Raw genomic sequence first — 23,781 nt, 5'->3', positions numbered from 1 at the left:
CCTCTGTGCCTGTGTTGGGTCTTCGTGGTGATTCTTCCAATGGTTTAGGCATCCCACAGCAATGAAAATATTGGTGTCCCTATGGCTTTGATATTTACTTGAATGTGTAAGTGTGTTTCTGTTCAATGTTATGTTCTGTTTTTCCCCCAACAAATCAAATCTCTTCTGCAAATAAGTAGGGCATAGATTCTAAATTAACAGCAACTACTCCTGTGTTAGGCCTCATGATGCACATCCATGTAGGGATCAAGGCCATATGCCTTACTAGAAATCATGCACACCCACAGGGCCATGTAATTCAGAAAATCATTTATAACTGCATGAGGTTAACTCATTTACAACAGGGAAAAATAGATTGAAGTTTAGTGTGTGTAAGTTTTATATTTCTCGAATGACTGATGCTTCCAACCATTTTTTCCCATTTAATAATTAGTACAGTAAGGGCTGTTGGATTCTTTTCAGCGCCTTGCTTGACTGCTCAAATGCAGAAATTTTAATAGTATGGCATCCGTGACTGAGTAGATAACTAACAGCAGTATTCAGAACCCCCTCGAAGAAGACCTCAATGGTGTTTCTAAGCTTTGAACTTGATTTGCAAGATAGATGTAAATGTATATGCTGGTAGAAGCTTTCTAAAGTAAGCCTCTGTTTGAGACTAATTTCCCAGGACAAATGTATAACACATTCTCATATTTTACTTGATTTTTTTTTAAATCAAAAGAAGTCTTTTATTGTATTTGTTTATCCCTGTGCTTGTTTCTACCACTTACCAACTAAATTCCACATTTCCTCTGCTTTCCCTGAAAGACAATTATGCTTTAATAATGGCATACTTAAAAAAAATACTATGTCCATTTATCACTTTAAGCTTGTTTCTGTATCTTCAAAGGGACAGTTGTCACTGCTACAAAAATTCCATGAATATGAGCATGAACATTCCCAAGAGCTGTGCCAATGTACACACAAGCTCAAGAATTCTCCCTGAATATCCTGCTTCAAGTAACTCAAGCTGGGAACCCCAGCAATGTTCTCATTCCTCCCCGTCTCTTACAACCATGTAATCAAATTTCAACTCCTATTGATACTGGTTCCTTTATCTCGGCATCTTTCTTTCTTTCTTTTTTTTAATGTTTGAGACAGAGAGAGATTTGAGACAGAGACACAGCATGAGCAGGGAAGGGGCAGAGAGAGCGGGAGACACAGAATGTGAAGCAGGCTCCAGGCTCTGAGCTGTCAGCACAGAGCCTGACGCGGGGCTCAAACTCACGAACTCTGAGATCATGACCTGAGCGGACGCTTAACCGACTGAGCCAACCAGGCGCCCCTATCTCGGCATCTTTCTACGTGTTCTTTTCTTTCCGTTCCCACAGCTTCTACCCCAGGGCGAATCTCCAGAACCGTTTCTTCCCACTATTGCAATGACTTGGCGATAGTCTCTCATCTTTAATTTGAACACACTCCCTGTCCCTTGCTGCTGCTAATAGGACGGACTTCTCCAACACTATCCTTCTTTTTCCCTTAAACATATCAAGCCTGAGCACCTTAGCGCAGAATTGAGATTTTCACTAAATCATGAATTATCTGTTAAAAGATTCTTTTTATATTATGTTAAATATTAAAGGGCAAATTTAATAGAAATATATGAATACATTCTATTTCTTTAATTTTCAACTTAAATCCTCAAAAATGATTCATGAACTCAAATATTTACTGAAACCATCTGTAGATTTGGTCGTTAGGAAAACAATATCTACAGCATCTATTAATAGAATTTAAACACACTTGATGTCAGAGGAAAACAAGAAGTTAAGTGTACCCAAATTATATAAGTAACTTTAAATATCCAAACTGTAATTCAACAAATTGTACTTTAATCAGGGAAACCAGAATATGCCTGCAGGACAAATTTTGTATTTTACTATTGTCTACATTTTCTGGATAACATATTATGCAGATAATATTGGATATGAGAAAATTCTTCTTAAGGTAATGAACTTTTTTCCCCAATTGTTTTACTAACGAAGGTCACATGCAGAATTCCAGTATACTTTCAACATTCCGAGCTTATTCTGTTCGTAACGAGAATAAGAATATTCTCATATATGTTGAAAAATTCCTTGTATTTCATAAAGATGCAAAGGAAATACTACTTTATATTTCTTTTTCAGTCTCTTTTGGACAAATAACTATGCTCATTCTCAAAAGTATAGACATAGTTTCATGCCACTGACTAACATAATTGGGATAGAAGCAACTGAATTTTTTTCAAAATTCTACACAATTATTCTTTTAAATAGCTTTTGGTGGGGGCAACTTGGTGATTGGAAAATCATCCACTTAAAGTTAGAAATCTCTTGATGGAATGAAATTATTTTAGAGAAACATCTCTCGTTTTAGTATGGGAGCTGTATGGATCACGTGGGTTCCTCCTCTGAACACTTAGCCAAAATTATAGTCTTTTCATGCCTCATTCATAAACAGTAAAATTTCTCTCCTGTTGCCAGTGTTTACTTATATGCTAGCGTTAACTTTAGTGGTGGTGCTATTTTATTCTAACAAAGATAGAAGTCACTATGCATTATTTCCAATTCAATTTAATTTGACTTGGAATGGAGAAATTTCATTGAAATTTCCTTCCTCCTTCCCTCCCCCACTTTTTCTTCCTTCCTTCCTTCTTTTCTTTTCTTTCTTTCTTTCTTTCTTTCTTTCTTTCTTTCTTTCTTTCTTCCTCTTCCCCTGCACCCCCTCACCTCTCAATATTCCATCAAAACAGTGTTCCTGGAAAACTGGAATGATTTGTCAAAGTAGGTTTTTTTCTGTAGCAGTCATGGGCACTATCATTGCTTCTTACCCTTAACTAATCATAGATTCACAGATTTAAAACAGTGGTGTACATATATAGATATCTAAAGGAACTTTACGCCTGTATTCCACACAGCTAACTCACAGACATCAAAGTCACCATGGTAGCAGACAGCATATTATAATTCTCTTTACCAAGAGAAGATAATAGAGGAATTCAAAATCGGAATGAACATTCACTACTACGTAAACACCTGACACATTTTATAATCTCCCTATCAACAATAAATTAGCAAATTAGAAAGGGACCTCCTCAATTCCCCACACCCTCCTTCAGTAGCAGCAGGGCATGTGTTATTACTGCATCAGTCAGCACATCATGGCTTTGGGGGAGTGATTTGTGACTGGAGAAGGATTCTAAAAGAAGATGAAAGTATCTCCCACTCCTCTCCTGAAAGAAATTAAATATACTTCAGTTTTTTACTCCTTGTAGAAAAGGGTAGTACCGACTTTGCTTGACCTTGTATCCCTTAGGTTTATTACTATGATTTTGAGACAATCTAGTTAATATTTACTTCTGAAAGAACTGACATACTGAGAAATTTGGAACTGGTTAATACATCTTTGAAGAAGAGGGCTGTCATCTATGTTCAGTGGGATTATATACATTGTATTAAAGAATGATTTGAAGAACTATCCAGAACTTGTTTTTGATGTCAGCAGCAAACAGATGGCTTGCAAGATAATTTACTGCTTTCTTTCCACTGGTATTCTATGAAAGACCACACCCTTCCCACCCTCACTCAAATCATATACAAGTTAAATAAAAGCTGTGCAAAGAAAACATTTTGACAAGTGCCCTAACTCTCCATGCCAATTGGATATCTGCACAAGGACCCTCCCATTATAAAAGGATTGGAGCAACATGCTATTTTACTTTTCTTCTGCAGCAAAGAAAGGATTACTGTAAAGTGCTTCATTCCATGTGGGAGAAAATAATTCCTTCTTGTTTATGAGTGTGTGAGAAATAGCTTAATTTTCCTTATCTGTGACTTACTAGGATGAATAGAAAATGTGTCACAAACAATAAATGTAGTAAAATACGTAATGCAATTTGTCACGGTCTGTTTCTTGCTTCAGTTCTTCAGTTCACTCTTTCCTTGAAATGATCTCTAATATTCTTCCAAGGCAGATTTAATTGTATAATGCCTATCTATGTTTTAAAATTTAGGATTATCTTTAGCTAATGTAGGTGGCCTTCTTTGACACCATGGTTCTACAATATTGCTCCCTGTATATCTTTATCCTTGTACTTACTTTAGTGTGTTATAAATATACCTGTCTAACTAATCAGGTTGAATTTATTGGGATGACCAGCATAAAATTATTTTAGTATTTCCAACACTTGCTACAAACTGTACTCTATTGAACTGTTCTTTCTTCTTCTGAGTTGTATACTATTTATGAAACCATGTCTCCATTCTGATTTCATAAAATAACGCGAAGATGCAAGTCCCCTGCTCCCACACACATAGAGATTGAACATATTTCTAACAAGAAAATTAGAAATTGTCCTTCTTTTCTTAAAACTCCTGCCCACCCCCCACCCACACTTTATAGGTGATTCCCTGGGGACCTCTTCCCTTTCTTTAGTGAGGCAAGCCAGTTGAGCCTCGGAAACTTATGGATAGAGAGGTGAAGAAAAGCCGGAGAATAACCTTTCTTCTAGAATGATATATTTACACAAAAGAGAGGCCTGACTCCTTTCCCATTCACATGCTTCTCCGGGTGCGGACCTCCAAACTAGGACATCACTCTTCATCCTGTGCACCTAAGACTTCCCATGCCTAGAATGAAGCCCCCTTTGAATTTAGCCCTATATAGTTCAAGGGAAAACTATCTCTACTCAAATTCCCTGCACTACTAAACAAAACAAAATAAAAGCAAAGCAAAAACGAAAACTTCTGTGGCAGTATATCTCAATCAGTATCTCATACCACTGTTCACCTATAGAATCCTGCCCTTCATTGTCATGGTACCCTCCCTAGAGTATAAGCCAGTGAAGCTAGAGCCTGTGGCCTTTTCATCTTCGTATCTCCAAATAAGTTGCAATATTGTGGCTTATAATAAATTCTTCTTCAGTAAATCACTAAGTGAAGTTGATTCTCTCAAATTAATCTCTTAAGATACGTTAACAGTAACGACCTAGAGACGCCATTGTCTCCTTTACAAGATAGTATACTAAGTGCTATGCAGTTACTAATTGAAGACCTCAAGATACTCTGCAGAAAAGTTATGATTATTGTTAATTTATCATTAAATTGTGGCTCAGAAAAAAATAAATCTTTCAAGGACCCATTTTTATAGGTCGAGTAAGTATTCACACTTGAGCACATTTGATTCCACAGTTTATACCACGTCTACTATAACATAAAGGCCTTCAGTGAAGTGCCCAGATAGCATTTGTTTTCAGTAAACTGTCCATTGCATATTATGCTCACGATATACATATAAGCAAGTATAAGCTATATCATGTCTATTTAATTATGATATGCTTTACTTAAACATATAATATATAAATTATATACATCTTGTTTTATTAAAAAGAATATTGAAGCAATAAATACAATTTTCTGAAAATGACCCTAGGGGCTTACTCCAGGTGGCCAAGATGTTCAGCTACATGGGACACCCTCCTTTCAATGAGAGATGATATACTCAGGCTCAGCTTCTCAAAAAACTGAAATTTTCTCCTTCTGGAGATATTGACAAAATATCCTTCAGACTTAAATGTCTATAAGAGCTGGGCAACTGATATTCCCAATAGTCTTCTGTAAATAACTGACAGCAAACATCTAGGCTTCCTGCCAGCTTGTTTATTCTTTCAGTGACAAAGCTAATTTTTTATACTTTTTCATGTAAGATGGTGAACTTATGAAAAGCATTGTCTTTTCACTGAAATGTCTCATTTAACAGATGCCCTAATATGATAGGAAGCCGAGCACATGCATGTGTCTACCTTGCTTACCCTGGCTTTGAGAGAATCCCCTTTCCAAAATAGCACCTATAGCTGAACTTATATTGTGTGATGTCGATGTCATCATGAACCCTGGTGTGTGATCTGGTGAAAAGAGAGAAGTGAGTTCAATGGGGAAACAATAGAGAAACAATCACAAAGTCAGATTTAACCAAGATTTTAATATGATAAACCCCAAACAGTGTCTTATCTTCCTTTCCTTTTTTAAAAAGGATCTTGCCTTTCAAAGAAAGGCTAAAAACCAGCTTACCGTCCTGTAGGTTTTTCAATCATCCTTAAAAGACTGACATCATAAGTAGGAAGTGAAAAGGGGGGAGGGGAACAAAAGAAGAGAAAAATAACTGAAACAACTCCTGGAGTTCCAATACATGGTTCACTACTGTTGTCAATGAGAGTTCAGTGGCCATTAATGTCACCATTCCAAAAGAAAAATTACTCCCACTTTATCTATCAAATCAATATCTACACAGAAGAGAGAAAGCATCATAGATTGTAATCAGCAAGCAGCTCAATAAATTGTCTGAGATTCCTAAGCCACATTAATCAGATCCTTGTTTTAACTGATATTAATGCAATATATTCACAAATTGTATTGCATACCTTTGTTATTTCAGGGATATTTTGGAAGCTTCCCCCATCACCAAATTATGGTAATTATATGGAGGGGAGGGACAAGGGTAGGAGACAATATTTACATATTTTCTAAGTAATATTTAAAGTTTATATTAAGTTTCATAATGCATCAATTGGGTAAGTATACTAATGCTGAGGGAAAAAGGGATTTGTATTACCTTCATGAAAATGACACAGTACGGTTGTGTCATACTGGATAAATCAATTTTTTCCCTTGCTGATTCTAGCTCTGCTACTATCAGTATATGTTTCCTGTATCTCAGTCACCAAATGCCTTTAAAATATTTACAAGAAAATATCCTTTTGCCTTTTTTTAATTTAAATTTATAATTAACTCTTTTTCTGAAATACACTGGTGGAAACGTCACTGGTTATGAAACTGTTATGAACTGAGCCATCTTGGCAACCTGCTTGATGAGGTGAAGTAATTTGAAGCCACTCCCTTCCATATACCTTCAAGTGCAAAGTCTGAATTTCCTTGAAGTGAAAGGTCTCTGCTCACATAATGGCTTTCCTGAGTGCATTTTGTTCTCGGCTAGACCCTTCTTTGCCAGGGGCAGTTATATTCCTGCTGAATATGGGTATAGATATAGAAAGAACAAATAAGGAAAGCTTTGCCTTCTGGAAACACTTTATTAATATTGAGCAAGTAGATAAGATACAAAATTAAAATGCATTGTGGAATGTCACAAGACACTAGGGATTTTCACGGAGAAAATGGCTTTGCACACAAGGTTATAATAGGACTATGTTAGAATGTTTAAAAAGTCACGTTTAAAAAATTTCTTTGATGTTCAAGGATGAAAAAAAAACCTCCAAAGGTTCTGGGAGCTGGATTTTTCTTGGTTCTTCTAAGTTAGACCAGAATTCTAGTGGCCCAGATCACCAACAAAGAAGCATCAGATAGTAATAGCTGATCAGATGGGCATAAGGCACTAGGCCAGGTGAAATGGTAAGATAGATGTCTTCTTCCTCATGCATTTTAGTGTTATAGGAAAAACAGGCAAGTAAACTAATATGAAAATAAAATAAGAGTAAATTTAAGTAATTAAGGTTTCCTCTATCCCACTTTCTTTTTTTTTTTTTTAATTTTTTTTTCAACGTTTTTATTTATTTATGGGACAGACAGAGACAGAGCATGAACGGGGGAGGGGCAGAGAGAGAGGGAGACACAGAATCGGAAACAGGCTCCAGGCTCCGAGCCATCAGCCCAGAGCCTGACGTGGGGCTCGAACTCACCGACCGTGAGATCGTGACCTGGCTGAAGTCGGACGCTTAACCGACTGCGCCACCCAGGCGCCCCTCTTTTTTTTTAATATTAAATACAATATTGTCAAATTGGTTTCCATACAATACTTAGTGCTCATCCCAACAGGTGCCGTCGTTAATGCCCATCACCCACTTTCCCGCTCCCCTAACCCCCCTCACTCTCAGTTTGTTCTCAGTATTTGAGAGTCTCTTATGGTTTGCCTCCTTCCCTCTCTGTAACTTTTTTTCCCCCTTCCTCTCCCCTCCATGGTCTTCTGTTAAGTTTCTCAAGATCCACATAAGAGTGAAAACATATGGTATCTGTCTTTCTCTGCCTGACTTATTTCACTTAGCATAATACCCTCTAGTTCCATCCACATTGTTACAAAGGGCCAGATTTCATTCTTTCTCATTGTCAAGTAGTATTCCATTGTATATATAAACCACATCTTCTTTATCCATTTGTCAGTTGATGGACATTTAGGCTCTTTCCATAATTTGACTATTGTTGAGAGTGCTGCTATAAACATTGGGGTACAAGTGCCCCTATGCATCAGCACTCCTGTATCCCTTGGGTAAATTCTTTTTTTTTTTTTTTTAATTTTTTTTTTCAACATTTATTTATTTTTGGGACAGAGAGAGACAGAGCATGAACGGGGGAGGGGCAGAGAGAGAGGGAGACACAGAATCGGAAACAAGCTCCAGGCTCTGAGCCATCAGCCCAGAGCCCGACGCAGGGCTCGAACTCACGGGCCGCGAGATCGTGACCTGGCGGAAGTCGGGCGCTTAACCGACTGCGCCACCCAGGCGCCCCTCCCTTGGGTAAATTCTTAGCAGTGCTATTGCTGGGTCATAGGGTAGATCTATTTTTAATTTTTTGAGGAACCTCCACACTGTTTTCCAGAGTGGCTGCACCAGTTTGCATTCCCACCATCAATGGAATTATTACAACCAATCCCTCAGAAATACAAGCAATTATCAGGGAATACTATGAAAAATTATATGCCAACAAAATGGACAACCTGGAAGAAATGGACAAATTCCTAAACACCCACCTACTTCCAAAACTCAAACAGGAAGAAATAGAAAATTTGAACCGACCCATAACCAGTGAGGAATTTGAATCAGCTATCAAAAATCTCCCAACAAATGAGTCCAGGACCAGATGGCTTCCCTAGGGAATTCTACCAGACATTTAAAGCAGAGATAATACCTATCCTTCTCAAGCTGTTCCAAAAAAAATAGAAAGGGAAGGAAAACTTCCAAACTCATTCTATGAAGCCAGCATTACTTTGATTCCCAAACCAAACAGAGATCCTCTATCCCAGTTTCTAAAGAAAGAAGAATTTTTTGCTTGCTGGGTCTAATGATTGAGAAAGTGGTAACTGGTATCAGATTTTGGCTGTTATATTTTTCTGTTATTGTTTGTGATGTTACCCTACACTGAGATGAACTTCTAGCCTGGAACATGAGGGTCCAACCAAATCCACTAACATTTGATTACATGAAACATTGTGAGGAAGTAGGGAAAGGGAAAAAGTGTAATAAAAATCCAATGCAATGGTACATGTTTCATTACATGGTGACCAGAGAAGCTGTATTGAGAAAATGAAGTTTAAACCGATACCTCTTATGTAAATAAGAATTAGCCAAGCAAAGAAAGGTAGTCAGGCATGGATGTTTCAGAGGAAGTATGAAGGTGCAGGAATGAGAGTTTTAGATCAGTGAAAGCTTTAAATGCATGTAGTTTAGTATCCAATATTTGAATATTTTCCAGATACATTTCTCTTATTAATTTCTAGTTTGATTCATTATGGTCTGAAATCACAGTTTGTATAATTTTATTCCTTTTAAATTTGTTAAGGCTTGCCTTATAATTTATGATACCCACGTTGGTGAATATCCCGCATACACTCAAAATCAATGTGTCTTCTCTGTTGTTGGGTATAAATGCTATGGGTCAATTGGATAGGTTAGGTTGATGATGTTATTTGGCTCTTCTAAAATCATGCTTATTTTTTGTATTGAATTATTGATCACGAAGAGAAGAATGTAGAAGTCTCCATGTGTAACTGTGGATATATTTACGTTTTATTTCAGCTTTCTCATTTCCCGTTTCATGCCTTTTGAACTTCTATCTAAGGCATTTAGAATTATTTTGTTTTCCTGTGCTTTTACCATGTTGTCACTGGAAAATCTCACGGTTTATCCCTGATGAGTTTTCTTGTTTTGAAATCTACTTTTTCTGCAACGAACATAGCTACCAATCTTTTGATTAATGTTTACATGTTTTCCCAATGCTGTTACCTTTAATTTACCTGCAGTACTATAATTTAATTTTTAAAGGCTCTATATCATTGGATCTTGTTATTTTGCATGTCCTGACAATCTTCATGTTTTAAATAATGTGTTTGGACTATTTGCTTTTACTGCCGTTATTGATACGGTTGGATTTTGGTTCACCATTTTACTTTTTGTTTTATGTTGTACTCTTTCTGGTTTTTTTGTTCTCCTTTTCCCAATCTCCGATCTTTTGTTGGATTATTTGAATGTTTTTTAGCCTTTAATTTTATCTATTTCTGTTTTGTCTTTTTCTCTTTCTGTTGTGTTTAATATTTTCTCTGAGAAATACAGCATACATACTAACATTTTATAGGCCCTTCAGAGTTAATATTTTACCACTTCAGCTAAAATGTAGAAATCTTGCAGCTAGACAGTCCTTTGACATTATATGTATTAGATCTAGATACATGAAAATATCACTACAAAGCATTAGATTTTTTTCTGCTTTGAAAGGTCATTTATATTTTTAAAAACTTAAGAGGAGGGGCGCCTGGGTGGCGCAGTCGGTTGAGCGTCCGACTTCAGCCAGGTCACGATCTCGTGGTCCGTGAGTTCGAGCCCCGCGTCGGGCTCTGGGCTGATGGCTCAGAGCCTGGAGCCTGTTTCCGATTCTGTGTCTCCCTCTCTCTCTGCCCCTCCCCCGTTCATGCTCTGTCTCTCTCTGTCCCAAAAATAAATAAACGTTGAAAAACTTAAGAGGAGAAAAACAGCTTATTCTAACTAAGCTATATACCACCTCTGTAGCTCTTCTTTCCTTCCATTCCAAGTTTCCCTTTGTTAAGGTTCCCTTTAGTTTGGGGCGCCTGGGTGGCTCAGTTGGTTGAGCTCTGACTTCAGCTCAGGTCATGATCTCACAGTCTGTGAATTCAAGCCCCGCATTGGGCTCTGTGCTGACAGCTCAGAGCTCAGAGCCTGGAGCCTGCTTCGGATTCTGTGTCTCCCTCTGTCTCTGCCCGTCTCTCTCAAAATAAACATTAAAAAAAACTTTTTTAATAAAAAATAAGGTTCCCTTTAGTTTTAAAACCTTACTTGAGCATTTCTTTTAGATTTCTTTTAGACGGGCTTGTTGGTAACAAATTCTCTTAGTTTTCCTCCTGCTGAAAGTGTCTATTTTGCTTTTTCCTAGAAGATATTTTCCATGAATACAGAACTCTGCATTAACATTTCTTTTGTTTCAGTCTATCAAGAATAGCGTTCTTCTGTCTTCTGCCATCCATTTGTTCTAGTAAAAATATGAATACATTCAAATTACACTACCCTTATATGTAAATGGATCATTTTTTTCTGCCTCATTTCAATATTTATTCTTTATATTTTGGGGCAGTTGTATTTTGATGATTCTGAGCATGATTTCTCTAAAGTTTATCCTTTTGAGTACTAGCTAAGCTTTTGAATCTGTACATATATGTCTTTTGCCAAATTAAATTTTCAATCATTATTTCTCCAAATATTATTTTCTGCACCTGTTCCTTTCCACCTCCTCAATAACTCAAATAGTAAAACTTTTGATGTTGTTCCATAGTTCTCTGAGTCTCTGTTCTCTTTTTTTCAATCTTTTATTATGTGTTTCTGCTCTGAAGAGTAGTCAATTTCTTTTTTTTTCTTTTTTTAAAGTTTATTTATTTTGAGAGAGTGTGTGTGCCTAAGAAGGGGGGACAGAAAGAGAGGAAAGAGGACATCCCAAGCAGGCTCCGTGCTGTCAGTGCAGAACCTGAAGTGGGGCCCAATTTCAGGAACTGAACTGTGAGATCATGACCTGAGCCAAAATCAAGAGTCAGATGCTTAATCAACTGAGCCACCCAGGTGCTCTCAGAATAGTGAATTTCTATCAGTCCAACTTGATATTTGTTCGTTATTTACTCTGCTTCCTCTGCTCCACTATTGAACCCATTCAGTGAATTTTTATTTTAGATGCTATATTTTTCAGTTACTTTATTCTTATTGGGTTTCCATTTTAGACAGCTTCTCTCTGTGTCTCTTGTCGAAAACATTTATTTCCATATCTTTCCGGAAACTTCACTTTTACCTCATAAAGCATGGTTATAATAACTGCATTTATAGTCTTTGATATTTTCTACTTTTGACATCTGTTTATATTCGGTTTTCTTCAAATTGATTACATTTCCTTCTTTGGAATTATATCCTTGATTTTTTTTTTTACATTTTTTAATGTTTTTATTCATTTTTGAGTTAGAGAGAGACAGAGCATGAGCAGGGGAGGGTCAGAGAGAGAGGGAGACACAGAATTGGAAGCGGGCTCCAGGTTCTGAGCTGTCAGCACAGAGCTCGATGCAGGGCTCGAACTCACGGAGTGCGAGAGAGATCATGACCGGAGCTGAAGTCAGACGCCCAACTGACTGAGCCACCCAGGCACCCCTATCCTAGATATTTTTGTATCGTGTTATGGGACCTGAATCCTTTTAAAATTGTCTGGAGATGGGGTGCCTGGGTGGCTCAGTCAGTTAAGTGTCCCATTCTTGATTTCTGCTCATGTCATGATCTCATGGTTCATGAGTTCGGGTCTCACGTTGGACTCTGTACTGACAGTGCAGAGCCTGCTTGGGATTCTCTGTCCCTCTCTCTCTTTCTCTGTCCCTCCCTTACTCTCACTCTCTCAAAATAAATAAATAAAGTTTAAAAAAGTCATCTGAAGAATGTTGATTTGTGTGTGTGTGTGTGTGTGTGTGTGTGTATTTGCTATCAAAAACCCAGTTAGATTTAGAATACAAGCTCAGTGTCATTGTCTATGTGTTGGGATTCCAATGTCATCTATGTGCAGTTCAAGATTTGGTGCACTTCTGAGCCCAAGACTTGGGTCATTATGCACACAAAGTTAGTGGCGAACTTCTTTGGCTCTCTCTTGTTTTTTATTTCGTCTATACTCTTTGTCTCCCACAGGCTCATTTTCCCAGGTCATCTAGCCAAACACTGGTTTATTACAAGGTTTTAGGCTCTGTACTCTTGTATAGCCATGTGCTACTAAGGCTGCCCTTAACAGAGTAAGAAAAAAAAAGTGAAAACTGAGTTTCCTAAAACACACTATTTGGTCCTCAGGGAATCCTTTTCTTGATTCTTCTGGCCAGAAGAGTTGATTTTCTCTCCAAATTTTGATGCCCACCCTTTTGTTTTTCTCAAGATAGTGTAGTTTAGCAAATTAACCAATCTTATTTCAAAGCTGAAAATTAAAGGAGAAAAAGTAACCAAGAAACTCACCACAGATTTGTTGCTTTGCAAGTTTTGACTTTCCTCCCCAACCTTCCTATTATTGCTGCTTATTTTGCATGTCCTCAGTTAGTTCCTTTTCATATTCTGTCCAGAGTTTGCAGTTATAATTAAGGGAGAAGATAGGCTTACCTATCTTGTGGTAGGCTTACCCCATTTTGGGCTGCCATTTTGTGGGCTTACCCCATTTTGGCTGCCACTGGTAGTGAACAAAATGATTTAGAAGGACCTGTTAGGCATACGAATCTGGATCCCAAGCACTCTTATTGGGTTCAATTTGTGATTCAAATAAAAATAGATGATAATTTAATCCATAGAAGTGACTGAGGGTACCCAATTGGTGAGTACAGAGTGAAGAAAGAAGAGAGAAGAATCTTGGCACTAGCAACATTTAAGTGACATTTGAAGAAAGGGAAGAATGGAATACAGACTGTAGGGGATGAGAGAGGTATGTGTGTTATAAGGAAATTACAGAGTATGGAGTCTCAGTACCTCTAGTGTTGAATGCCACTGCAGCTAAGAAAAATAAAGTTTTGAAGAGAAAAAAAATGTTAAAAATTTGAAATTCTACCCAGAGATGAAGAAAAGTAACATCCAAAAAGCATCCACTTGACTTAGGGACAGAGATATCATTGGCGACCTTAGCAAGAACATGGAGTCATTAAGGCCAAATGATAGTGATTTGACTGGTGAGGGGGATGTGAAGTAGATACTTCAAGCTTGGGCAATGCTAAAATAAATGTTGTTGTCAAAAGAAGCAGGTAGGCCAGCAGCTACAGGAAGAAATTTCTGATGGACTGAGAGATTTCTTCTTTAAGTTTCATTTCGGTAGATGTTTTTGTTCTTACACTAGAAGTGGCCTTAGTACTTGAACATGTTAACAGGAAAGAACCAGTAAATTAAAAATAAAAGGTTAAAAGCAGAGAAAGAAATAAAATCCTTGAAGTGGTGGTAGGAAAAGGGATTCTAAACACAGGCGAAGGCATCAATTAAGAATTAACAAAAGGAGGGGTACCTGGATGGCTCAATCGGTTAAGCTTTTGATTTCAGCTCAGGTTGTGATCTCATGGTTCGTGAGTTCAAGCCCCGCATCAGGCTCTGTGCTGACACTTCACAGCCTGGTGCCTGCTTTGGATTCTGTGCCTCCCCCTCTCTCTCTCTCTGCCCCTTCCCTGCTCACACTTTCTCTCTCTCTCTCTCTCTAAAACAAATAAACATTAAAAAAAAAAAAGAGTGAACAAAAGGAAACTCTTCAGGATAACAGTGAAAACGTTCCTCTGGAGCTCCCAATGGAATTCTTGTCCTTATTTCCTTGCCCACCTCCTCACTGGCTTCTCCCAGAAGCAACTGTCTAATGAATTACTGGCATATAATTTTTTATTCTGAGTCTGCTTCTGGAGAACCCAACATGGGACAATTATAAATGTATTTGTCTATCCCTAATTTTAAATTATTCATAGAATTCCAAACACATCTATCCTATTGCCTATTTTATATCTCTACTTGCTTTGTATAACAAATATCTCAAGCTTAATATGTTCAAAGCAAAGCTCTTGATTTTTTTTCCTAATGCTGTTCTCTTTCAGTGTTCTTCTTTTTCGTAACTGAGAATATCCCCCACTCAAGACAAATAATCATCTTTAATTTTTCCTTTCTCCTTAACCCACATCCAAACCATCGGCAAGTAGAGTTACCTTTGAAAGTTCTAGAATTTGTCAAAACTCTGTCAATGTAATATCATCTGCATTGCTATCACTCTTGCTAAGCCCCTAATAATCTTGTACTTGTACCGCCACAATCACCACCTGACTTCTGTAATTCAAGCATCTATGTAATTGAATTAATCTAATATTATCCATAGAGAGATCTTTGCCAATGTGTTTCAAATCATGTATATGCTTCTTAGGAAAACTTCAGTGGTTTATTTTGAACTTAGAGAGAAATTCCTGCTTATTGTCATGTCTATGTGCAGGGTATATGAAATAAATATTTAGCAACTGCTGTGGAATGAGCATTCACCAGTCAGAAGATATATTGGTCACAGTGTGCAATACTGAAGCAGTCTCTAATGGAATATCAGTCTTACCGCTGAGATGCTACAAATCCATTCTCTCCTTCATTTATTCTTTCCAATGTTTGCAATTCTGTCTGTCCTTCTTCCAAAGATTCCCTTTGTTGAGAATCTTCCCATGGCTGGCTATTACTTCTCTTTCACTTAGTATCTTAGATATTGTACTCTCTGTGAGGCACTCTTTTACCAAGTTATATCAAGCCCTTACCTTGCCCTGCTCAGTCTCTTTCAGACCTGTTTATTTTATTCCCTTCATGGAACTGAAAGCTATATGAAATTATTTTTACATTTACTTATTTCTTCTGTTTATCTGAACTAGAATTTAAGTTTATCAAGAATAAGGATCTTGTCTTATATTTTTATCACTGTATCCCCAAAACCAAGTTCTGTGTCCGGCATATGGTAGACATTTAATGCTCACTCATTAAATGAATGAGTGAATGAATGAATGAATGAAATGTAAATATAGATTTAGGAAAAGTCATTATAAAAACTGAGAAAGAATAAATTATCAAGTTTGTTATCTATCTCTTCTATTATTAGCCTACCCATGAGTTTCAGACCTATACTTCCAAATTCCTTTTGGAATGCTCACCAGCAGCTAAATCTCAATATGAATTCATCTATTTACCTCAAAGTATTCCTCCTTTATTCCTTGTTATGATATATAAGGCAAATTCATTCTTTAATAATTTGCAAAACAGCTTTGAAATTGAATTGAATGGATCCCAAACCCATTTCTGCTACTTATTACCTACGGGAAAGTTACTTAACCTCTTTGTGGCTCAATGTTCTTCCTTTATAGAATGATTATAATGAAAATACATGGTTTATAAATTTGTTGGGAGGCATATATGAATTAATTAATTCATGTAATCCCTTGAGAGTGGCAGAGAGTAAGCACTCTTTATATCATTGAGATTATGGAAATAATCTTAGTTTTCTCCAGCTCTCTTACCTTGCCTATATTTGGAACACAGAATCTGCAAATTTTGCCATCTGACATCTCCCCAGTCTCTTTCTCTAATAAACTCTAATTGCCATTTACATCTGCTACATATCTTGACAACTGCAAGAACTGCTCAGCTCCGCCCTTTTGCTCCATCTCTGCTTTCTCCTCTATTCCCCTTATCACACTGATCTTCGTAAAATAAAAAACTGATATATGACTTCCCTGCTTATAATCTCTCAATAACTTTGTCTTGCCTTCAGGATAAAACCTAAACCTAGCAAGACAAGGTTCAATTTCAACTTCTATTTTTAACAGTTTAGGCACATCAACCTCCAAGCCACAGGCATCACAAGACCAGTGGAATAAGAACTCCCTGGTGATAAAAGAATGCAGTGCTCTTAGCGACTGCTCATCAATAAACCATAATGAGACCTGCTAAGGACCACAGTGTGATGCACAGCCTGTAAAGTGGCAAATGCTTCTGGGTTGCTAAATACGAGGAAAGTCAGAGCTGTAGACTAGAAACGTTTATTCCTGGTGAAGAGTCCTCCCAAGGTTAATTACATAGACCTTGAAAGAAGAATTCAGTTTCCAATTCATCATGAAGATAGATGAGATCTTGAAAGTATGGCAGCAAAAGTTCTGTTATCTTAATACTATTGTCCATATTACCAAGGAACCGCCATACAATCCTAAAAAATTGGCCAATATTTGATAACAACATCTTCATATTTCAAAAATAATGTTTTCCTTGACAGGGTCTTTCCAGCAGGGCATGAAATAGTTGTTATAAGCATTCACAAATTGCACATCATCCAAAACAGAGGATTCTAGACTATTTCCTTGGAGCCTGAGGGATTTTGCTATAGCAGCTCCCAGGCTGGTCAGGTCAGAGAAGTGCCGGGGTGAAGCTGAGCAAATGGGACTCCAGACTGAGCTAATGATTCCAACCAGGGAGGCTCTTCTCTTACCTGATTATATAAGGGATGTCCCCATAAGCTTTTAAAAAATGGAGTATTGACGGTGGAATAAGGGCTGAGGTATTTCAAACATCTCAGCTCCTTACAATTTGTGCATTTGTAACTTTTATACACTTATTTTTAAAAATAGAAGTGGATTCTAAGGTTATTGTATGTTTTTAATCCACTACTCTCAAGTAAGCTTACTTATCCTCAAGTATTTTAGAAGTCCCTTAAAACTTCTATCAATTTAAAGGTGTTTATTGATTATAGGCATTTTCTATTGTATTACAAATATGCATTTATTTTCAGTGAACATATTGCAAGCACAATATACAACCTAAAATAATGTAAATGTGTTTAGGGTGATTTGAGAGCAGCTGTAACTATTTCGCAAGCCATCCATATAATAAAAAGCTGCACACAGATATCAATGTTCTGTAATTATTTAACAAGCACTTCATGGTATAATGCATAATCCTTACAGTAACTTGAGTGGTTTCTGGTGTTATAATTGGTTTTTTGCTGTCCAAACAACAAATGGTTAGAAAGATCCTTATGCAATGCTACATTTTCTGTCCCAAGTATCTGGTAGCTATTTTAAAATACCTAAGTCTTTTTGCTAACTTGCTATCACTACCAAATACTACCTCAGAATTTTTTAGACAGATTGTCTTGAGCCTTTGGAAATTATGAATTGGTACAAGAGATTTAAATATATACTTCTGTATCAGGACAAACATGATTCAGAGTAAAGAACATCATGTTGGAAATTTATGGAAAGATGTCATTATCAATGAGGTATCTGTATATATATGATGTGCATCTACAAAATGTTAAGTGCCATGGAAATTTGAAAGTAATAAACAATAGGATATGGCTTCTGCAGTCAAGAAACTTAAATTTTGTTTGAGGTAATAGTTATTAGGCATGGCATAATGAGATGGTAATGATGTATTCAACTAATCGCTCCATTTCTAATCTGTCACTACCATGGGTTGATGGACAATCATTGATGGAGTCTACCACAAATTCATGTTACCTAGAATTAATAAGCTCTCAATTACCTTTACCAAATATTTTGTGATATTTTGTGATTTCCTATCACATTCCTTGTAAGATTATTCCCAATAGTCCCTGGTTGTTCATGGCTGTGAGTCTTATCCCTAAACGCTTCACGATTTGGAGATCAAATCACCTGTGGTGCATGACTGAAATAAAAATCAAGACCAGTCAACAAATGTCCCAATTTACTCATTAAAGCTCAAATACAATACTCCTTTTCTTCATGTTTATTTGCGCTTTTCCTAGTGGAAGAATGGGCTGAGTTTTTGTTTAGGTGAATATTTTCACATACAACTGATATAGACTATTCCTCCTCTTCTAAGACTTTGATTTGTCTTTTTTATTTTCCTGTAACATCCTCCAGACCCTTCTTATCAGTTGTATCTTCCCTTATTATCAGAAAACACACTCAGGTTATAGTTACACTAAATATGCACAAACAGCGGTAACCCCAAAGTCATAAATAAACAACTAATACCTTTCCTTCTAAAACAATGACTTTTTTCCTCTTATAACCACATTTTTTGAAAAATAATCTACCTGTCAACTCCACTTTATCACCATTCACTTTTCACTTCAGGTTTTTCCTTAACCATTATACTGAAAATCTTCTCTTGAAGGTTTTACTAATACTTCTACTGGAATTGCGTTAAAGATCATAGGTGAAACCAAAAGCCGTGATGATATTTATTTTGTATCTGCTTTTAACCTATGTAATCTTGTAATAAAAATGAACAGAGTTTAGCACGTTAGCCTTTAATAAATATGTGCTGAATTGAATGAAATAAAATTCTTTAATCAATGAAATCCAAGAAAACCTCAAAAAACAAAATCAAATCAATGGTCCTAGCTGAATTTTCTGTCAGTTCAACTTTAGTGCAGCATTTGGTACTATGAGAACCATAACCTTCTCCTTGGAATTTTTATTCTACTGATGACTTTCATGAAATTACTCACATTTATTGGTCAAAACAGGATTTGGCAGAATGCGCTTACTGAAGAATTGAGAAAGCAAACTGAGAGTTTTGAAATGGAGCTTACAGATGACCAGTGAGGCACGTTCAGGCTTTGAGGATGGATACGGAAATGAAGAGGGCTTGTGTACAATAAAGACAAGGTTAAGCAGTGGGTGAGAGTTGTCACGTGGACATCACAGAGGTGGTCCATCAACAGAAGACTCTTCCAGTGTATACACTTGGCACAGCAAATGATACTCAAGAAACAGGCAAATGGCTGAGACTCAGATATGAAGCCCACACTCAGTATCAAGAGTAAAGCCTCAGGGAGTCTCATCTCCAGGTACATACTTCATTAGGGAAAGTGACATAATAATATTGGGATCTTCGATAATCATCAAGAGAAGGACTTGGCTTCAGATCTCAGTTTTTCAATTGGCAATGCAACCAAAGAACACAATTAACAGCCCTGATTTGTTAAAGACATGGGCTCTAGGATGAGGCAAACAAGGTACTTTTCTTAAGGGGCGGGGAGCGTTTAAGAAGATGTCAAAATACTAATTAAATAATGGTTTAATGCAATGTTTTTTAAAAATCAAATTAATGTAAATATTTATGATAAAATTATCAAAGTTTTAAATTACTAATGTCACTCAATGTAGATAATGTGAAGCATGGGCACCTAACTGCCAAATAACTAGCATAAACAATAAATGCTCCAACTGCATAAGAACAAAAGGCACTTCTGGATTTGTGAGGACTGGAAAGAGTTTTGAAGTAGGAGCTGACCTGGATTTCAAAGGACAGGCAGAACGGGCCAGTACTGAAAGCAGTAAACATAGTCACGTTTCCTGTTTATGACGAACAACCTGTAAAAAGGAGTTTTATTCACCAGGTTTTCTCTTGGAGAGGGTATTGTTTGAGTTTGAAAGATTTCTTTTCATCAGGATCATTGGGTGCGGTTAACATTTCAAAGACATATTTTGAGTAACAAATCAGTGCACTTACATAAGGTATTTACAGATAGTCTTTTATTTTAATAGTGGCAAAAAAACCCCACACATATAAAATTCATCTTCCCAACAATTTCCAAATGCATAGGACAACAGTGTCAGGCACAGTCACATTGTTGTGTGAGTTGTGTAACTGATGCCCAGAATGCTCACATCCTATATGACTGAAACTTTATACTCACTGAACACAGACAACTCCCCACACCCCCACTTCTCTAGTCCTTAACTGAAAGTCTTTGTTTTAAAGATTAAAGATCGTCTGAAGTAACATTATAACATTTGGAGATAGAAGCTGGGTAGATCTAAATCTTCGCTCCATAAAAGAGGAAAGTGGAATCAGAGAGCGAGATGAGTAAAACCAGTAAATCTGGGGACAGTGTTGTCCAAGGGCAGAAAGAGGAATCCTGGTTTGGGGACCATACAGTGAGGGGCAATTGAATGAAGGAAGCTCAGTTTTTTGTTATTTGATGTGAACTGTAATCTGCCTCCCAGATGCCCCTTAATATATCATCAGTATTGTTCACTAAGATTTTTGTGGAAGTCAGTAATGCAGGGGAATTTTAAAGAAGATGGTGAGGAAAGAGTAAGTATCTAAACTGCACAAGAAAAGAAATAAAGTATCTGTCATCAATTGTTTTGTTGGATGATTTTCACAGTTTGTAAAATGGGTGTAGAAGTCTTTTTGAGCTACTGTGGCTGTAGACCAAATGATTCTGATACATCTCCTTCCATTTTCCCCATAAAATTGGTGAAAGCTGATGTTTGCACTGAGAACTGAAGAGAAGAACATTGGCTAGTATTTGGGATGCTTATGCTACTTCCATTGTGGATAGTGTAGATTGTGAAACAATCCCCTAGACTATGCTCTTGGGTTCCATTCTTTGAAGCAGAATAAGACAGTTATCTTTAATGGAAATGGGCAAAGACATTAACTCTTCCCCACTCTTTGGCATTACTTTGTGACACATTAACACACTGAATGGAAAATTATACACTTGCCTTTTACTATGAACCAGAAAAAAAAATCTGCTACGTCTTCTTCTAGGACCTGACCTTCCAGGATATAACCCAGATGAAAGAGAAGAGAAATGAGAAAAGACATACTGAAATTGACATATTTAGTTTAGGGGGATATTGAAAACAAGGAAGGAGGCATGAAAAGTTCTGGTAGCCATGCAGTTGAGGATGTAGTCTTTCATGCACTAAAGTTAACTCCAGAAACATCAGTACCTTTATCTTAGCCTATTTGACCATACGATTCAAAAAAGATTTTTCCTTTATCCAGCAGCCTTAAAGTAGATCATTGTTGCTGAAATATTGCAACTGGACTGTACTCATTAACCTGAACTATTTTATATTGCAACATGTGAAAATACTGAGAAACAGATATTGAGAAGGGCTAAGGTCATTCATTCCATCTCTCCAATCTGTAGCAAACATGAGATTTGGAGAAACTCTTTCCAATTTAAGGCTAAAAACAAAAGCAGGCACATAATAACAAGGAGCCTTGAAAGATATTAAATCATTAAAACAAAGGAAAGAGGAAGAAAGAAAGAGAAGAAAGAAAGAGAAAGAAAGAAAGAAAGAAAAGAGGGAGGCAGGAAAAGAGGGAGAGAGGAAAGGAGGGAGAAAGGAAGGAAGGAAAGAGTTTGATGAAAATAAGAACACGTTCCTGAAAATAATTTTAAGAATATAAGGAGAATACTTTAAAAAATGTTTTTGTCCATAAAGGTTCTCAGCTTTTTAACAGTAAATATCTCACATGACATTAGGTGAGAGGAGACAATGGAACAGTATCTATTGAGGCAAATATGTTGTGACCCAGGAATTTTATATTGAACCAAATTGGCAGATGAATATAAAAGGACAGAAAGACCTGACTCAGAACATTTAAAACTTCTGTGCATATTTTTTTGAAATTGAACCCAAAGATCAAACATAATTATAAACTAATCAAAGACAGGAACTCAAGAATGAAAGCACATTGTTCCATTGCATAGGTATAGAATAGGTAATTAATCTCATGTTTTGCTGAGACTAACAAAGTTAAATTAAATTTGCCCTTTCTGAGAAGTATCTGTTAAGGCCTGGATTCTGACAAAGGCTGACTGGGTTCAAATTGGGTATAAACCATTACTAGATTTATGACTCAGTTTCGAAATCTGACATACAGAAATATTAATAGTATATGCCTCCACAAGTTGCTGTGAAAGTTACACATGTAAAATTATATGTCTGGCACATAGTAAGTCCTTGGTCAATGGTAGACATTATTATTGTCAGCTCTTCAGATAATCTAATTTTTTTTCATTATAATAAATGATGTTTGATTCATTTGCTATGTTTCCTTTTATGCATGCCATTACTTCTATTGGACAATTTCCTACAAATAGAATTTCCGGGTCAGAGTATATGAACATTTCAAAGACTTTTAATACTAACTCTTTGCAGCAGAGTATATGAAAATATTATGTAAGAATAAATTTTTCCTTCTTCCATTTGAAGATTGTTCCTCTAATTTAAGTACAAATTTGTAACTAATAGGCAACAGTATTATGCTGTTATTTACATTTTTAATTGTGAAGCTGACATTTTGGCATGATTAGCAGCAACTTACTTTCTTTTGTGAATTGCCTGTTTTTTCAGGATCTGTCTTGGTGTTTTGCTTGCTGATAAATAAGCCAAAGTTATTTTTCAAAAAAAAAAAAACATATCCTTAAAGTAATAATTATATTTTAATAGATTATCTAACAGTGGATTAAATTAACAAAGCCTGAAAAGTATTAAAATAAACTTTTTATCCTTCATTACAGAAAATCATAAATATCATATTATCATGACTGTAATAAGAAGCAAAATATAGTCTAACAAGTCAGAAAACAAAAGAAAGCAAAAGGAGAGAGGAAGTTAAATGAAGGAGAACTAAAGAATTTGCCTGAAACAATGAGGACAGAAATCCAAACGTATCAGAGATGACAATGAATTTAACTAAATTAATCTCTTACCTAATGGCTAAGTTTTTTAGAAATGGGTTTAAAAAAAATTTTTTTAATGTTTATTTATTTTTGAGACAGAGAGAGACAGAGCATGAACAGGGAGGGGCAGAGAGAGAGAGGGAGGCACAGAACAGGAAGCAGGCTCCAGGCTCTGAGCCATCAGCCCAGACCCCGACCCGGGGCTCAAACTCACAGACGGACCGTGAGATGGTGACCTGAGCTGAAGTCGGACGCTTAACGACTGAGCCACCCAGGCGCCCCTAGAAATGGGCTTTAAAAATAAAGTGAGGGTATTGAGGAGGGCACCTTTTGGGATGAGCACTGGGTGTTGTATGGAAACCAATTTGACAATAAATTTCATATATAAATAAAAAAAATAAAAAAAAAAACAAAATAAAAAAAATAGAAATGAGGACTAAATGCCTATATATGTATATATATATATATATATATATAATATATATTTATGCCTATATAAATGCCT

This window comes from Herpailurus yagouaroundi, unplaced genomic scaffold (assembly GCF_014898765.1).
Source record: "Herpailurus yagouaroundi ecotype Mexico unplaced genomic scaffold, PumYag 139, whole genome shotgun sequence".
Classification (NCBI taxonomy): Eukaryota; Metazoa; Chordata; class Mammalia; order Carnivora; family Felidae; genus Herpailurus; species Herpailurus yagouaroundi.
The sequence above is the reverse complement of the archived record's forward strand: the minus strand, read 5'-3'. Positions refer to the sequence as shown.